Raw genomic sequence first — 4755 nt, 5'->3', positions numbered from 1 at the left:
AATCGTGATTATACATTTGAGGGGGATTCTATTCCTCTTTGCTCATATTTCTAAGTGGGGATTTCTACTCCATTCCCCAAAATGGATCTATATCTGAGGACCAATTTCAGCCTTTCTCATTGCTCTTCACATAAAAATTGATTTATCTGATCAGGGAGAAGTTGGCATCTGATATCCATTGGTCTCCTGTCATCTACTGGTTATGATGTTCATTGGGACATCAATGCCCAGCTCCTTGCTCTCTGCTCATGGCTTTCTGCTTTTCTTCTCTCCCAGGTGGCCTCACTGGGCAGGCTGGGACCCTTGGAGGGGGGGCGGGTAGGGAAAAATGAAAGGAGCCTGCAGTTTGGGGTGGATAATTTCAGTTCAGAGATGACATTATTAGCAACCTTATTTTCTTGCTCCAAATGTAAGCCACATTCTCCAGTCTAGCTCCACCAGCAATAAAAATAACATCTTTTATTTCCTGGCGTCCTACTTCCTCCCCCCCCCCCCCCCCCCCCCCCCGGGAGAAAGAGTGTGATTGGCTTTTCAGAGAGGAATCTAGTGACAAAGAGCATTACTTATAAAAACCACACATCAAGTCTATAACAAAAAGGACAGACCACACCAAGCATTGTTGAGGATGTGGAGAATATGGACCCCTTATATGCTGCTGGTGGGAATGTAAAACGGTATAGTTGCTTTGTTGTTTTGGAAAAGAGTTCTGCAATTTCTGAAAATATTAAACGGGAACTTACTAGCTACCCAATAATTCCACCCCTGGAAATTCACCCAAGAAAAATAAAAGCATGTGTCCACACAAAGATATGTATGTAAAAGTTCTTGGCATTTTTATCTATAATAGACCAAAATTGGAGACAATCTAAATGTCTGTCAAGAGATAAATGCGTTAGGGGTAACTGGTGGACTAGGCCCCCCCCCCGCCCCCGGAGGAGCATACTGCTCTTGATCTTGGGGTTGTGAGTTCGAGTCCCTATTGGGTGTAAAGATTACTAAAAAAAATAAACTTTGAAATAAAAAGAGATAAATGCATTTAAAATGTTGCATATTCATATATGGAATACTATTTAGCTAAAAAACAATGAACTACTGATACATGCTAAAACATGGATAAATCTCAAAAGTATTATGTCAGATGAAAGAGACTGGATGAGAAAGCCCACATATTATGTGATTCTATTGACATCAAGTGATCAGAAAAGGCAAATTCATAGAGTTAGAGAGCATAACTGTGGTTCCCTAAGGCTGAGGAAGGAGTGGGAATTAACTGAAAATAGGCACAAGGGAGTTTTTTGGGGAGATGAAAATGTTCTAAAATTGGATTGTGGTGATAACTGCACAACTCTGTATATTTACTAAAAATCACTGAATTGTACTTATAATCAGTGAGTTATATAGTATGTAAATGAAAACTCAACAAAGCTGCTAATAATTAGCAAAGCCACATAATAGTTTAAAAACTGGTGTGCTTAACATAACTATTGAAGTATAGGAATTTTATTTGAAAATATGTCTTCACCGGCACCTCCTCCTTTCGCCGGGCACCTGCTGTCTGTGCGAGGTTGTTTCATTCCATAGTCGCACGGCCCTTGCAAGGGTGCCTGAGCCTGCAAAGTCGGGCACCAACGGGTACCTGAGCGTGCCGGTGGAGGCGAGCGTGGGAGGCAGGGATGACAGCTTCCAGGAAGCAAAATATCTTACCATCAGCTCCGTGTTGGACCAGATCAACTGCTGTCTGAACCACCTGGAGGAGAAGAACGACCACTTCCATGCCCGCCTCCAGGAGCTGCTTGAGTCTAACCGGCAGACACGCCTTGAGTTCAGCAGCAGCTCCGGGAGATCCCTAGCGATCTCAGTCCCTAGGCTCTGGAAGCCCCCCAACCAGGCCCAACCCTGCCTTCCTGGGCTAGGAGCTCTGGCCTGGGCACTCACCACCTAGCTTAGATACCTTCTCAAGGGCTGTCCTATAGGTCCCCTGGTGGGTCTGCCTGCCTGGGCCACCTTTCTGGTACTACCCTTGGTGTGTTTGGGCAGCCCCCACCACCCAGTATCTCCTCCTGGGGTCAGGTGTGGGCCTGCCTACCTTGCCTGCCTACCCAGTTCCAGGGCACTCCCCACTCTGCCCAGGCCTTGAGCATCTACATTAAATGGGTCTCTAACACACACACACAAAAAAAAAAAAAAAGAAAGAGAGGAGGAGAGAAAGAAAAAGAAGTGAAGAAGAGGAGAGGAGAGGAAAGGGAAGAGGATTTCAAGCAATATTATAGTTCTTTGGATGATTATTGTCTTCCACCATTTAATAAATCATAATAATTGTATAAGAGTGTACATGCAGGTGCAAATTCTGCTACTAGTAAAATACAGTCAGCTGGATTTTTTAACTAATCTAAAGGCAGCCCTGATTTGCAGGTCCATTTTGTAGCCCCTTCACATCCGAGCGGAAGGGTCCAGGTGTACTCCCTACCCCAGAAGCTCTTTCAACATGGAGTTCTGTGAGAGTATTAAATTTGGAGAAATCCTATTTTTTCAGGATTTTCTTAATTTTGATATGAAATGGGTATATACATCCTTACAACTACTTAATATAGTCTCCAGTGTAGGGCACCTTGCTTTCTGAGAGGCTGTATGTAAATTCTCTGGCTAATCCCTAATGCCTTTAACACCCTTGCTAATACTACATGAAATAGTACATGATAGACCAGCTACAGGAAATATCTCAGTAAAATAACAGTTTTATATCTTACAACGCCTTGAAGAGTGGTATCTCACATTTTCCATGACTTGTTTTTGTTTTTGAAATCAAGAAAATGTTTATAAAGCTAAACAGAGGTCTGATTCAATAAACTGGTAATTTATTAAACAACACTTCTGAAGTTTAAGGGCCATGCCCAGAAGACTTATTTTCTCCAGGGGCCTTACTGGTAGATTTAAGCACATTAATAATAACAGAAGTATTTTTATATACTGTAGGCTGCAATGACAAACTATTACCTAAGTCCTATAGTTTGTAAGCCAGACGAATAGTCAACACCAAACCTGGAAAGCGGTTACTTAGGTTCAATTGTTATTTTTTTCATGCTCCATGGCTGCAAACTCAGACAGAAACTGACCATGCAGTTGTTAAAGTGAGTATGAAAATGATCATCATAAACCAGAAGTAAAACACTGACAACTAACCACCTGTAGTGTTATCTGTGCTTTTATTTTCTATATATTTTTCAAATATTTTATTTATTTGACAGAGAGAGAGAGAGCACAAGTGGGCAGAGCTGTAGGCAGAAAGAGAGGGAGAAGCAGACTCCCGGCTGAGCAGGGAGCCTGACGCGGGACTCCATCCCAGGATCCTGGGATCATGACCTGAGCTGAAGGCAGACGCTTAACCGACTGGTCCCCCCAGGCGCCCCAGTCCTGTGCTTTTAACAAGAAACATCATGATCATCTTAACAAACATCTTTCATTAAAAAAAAAAAAATCTGTTACAAATAAGTTAAGCCTAATGGCTTGAAGAGTAGGCAAAATTCTGTTCTCACACCTGGGTTGGTGGTTGTGTTAGTTTGCTACTGCTGCCATAATGAAGTTCTATGGGGTGGCTTGAACAGTAGAAATTTACTTTCTCATGATTCTGGGTGCTAGATGTCCAAGATCAAATTGTCATCAGGGCTGATTTCTTCCGAGACCTCTCTCCTTGGCTTGTAGAATGGTCCTCTTCTCCCTGAGTCTTCCCATGGTCTTCCTTGTGAGTACGTCTGTGTCCTTATCTCTTCTTATAAATGGACCAGTCATATTGTGGTAAGCCCCCCCCCCAATGACCTCACTACCTTAATTATCTTTTTAAAGACCCTGTCTCCAAATACAGTCACATTCTGAGGTACACAGGGATAGGATTTCAACCTATGAATTTGGGGGGGGTACATAATTTCCCCCTAACTAGTTGTAGCAGATGAAGAGAAGTAACACACTTCTGGTTGGGACCCAGCTGAGAGACCAGACTCCAAATCCAGCTGGGAGGAAAGCTGTGTGGCAAAGCCTGTTATGGAAAACTAACACTATACTACTCGAGTCATTACAGATGGCCTTCCTAACATTGGGTGGGGTTGTGCATAAAGAATAAGAGTCCCTAGGATCAAGAAAAGCAGAAAAACGGAACCTGTCTTCTTGGAGCAGCAAAAAGGAAGACCCTAGAGAGAAGAAGGAGTCACTCTCTTTTGTATTTCTATGGCAGCGTTTGCTCCAATGGCTGACACTAACTACCAACCAAAATTGGCTTCTAACCTGTTGTGGGCCTCCCTCATGGCTTTGTCTCTTCCTCAGCCTTGCATCCTACCCATTTTGTTCTTTTTCTGTGTATTTTACTTGGGCTACTACCTTAGAAGGGATGCTTTTTCCTACTTCCTTTGGAGGAAACATTAATATTTGTACTGTGGTTAAACTGCCCATCAGGCTAAAACATAAATGCAACCCATTACCCAAGTAACAGAATTCTTTCATGCATCATGGAGTCATTTCAGTCTTATTAACATAAAAACCTCCATGGCTTTCTGAGCAGGCAATACCTGTTGGAAGTTGAATTTATTTAAATAAATATATATTTTATACATAAATATTAGTAATAAATTTAACCAAAAAAGGAAAGATCTCAACACTGAATATTATAAGACATTGATGAAAGAAATTGAAGAAGACACAAACAAATAGAAAGATAGTCCAGGCTCACAAATTGGAAGAATTAATAATGTTAAAATGTCCCTACCA

General features: G+C 42.0%; 1 pseudogene; it reads left to right on the top strand.

Moving 5' to 3' along the window:
* Window positions 1-636: 636 nt before the first annotated feature.
* On the top strand, window positions 637-1866 carry LOC116643222 (annotated as a pseudogene).
* The last annotated feature ends 2889 nt before the right edge of the window (window positions 1867-4755 follow it).

The sequence above is a fragment of the Phoca vitulina genome, unplaced genomic scaffold, assembly GCF_004348235.1.
Source record: "Phoca vitulina isolate PV1807 unplaced genomic scaffold, GSC_HSeal_1.0 scaffold25, whole genome shotgun sequence".
NCBI lineage: Eukaryota > Metazoa > Chordata > Mammalia > Carnivora > Phocidae > Phoca > Phoca vitulina.
This window is presented reverse-complemented; position numbering and strand designations above follow the sequence as displayed.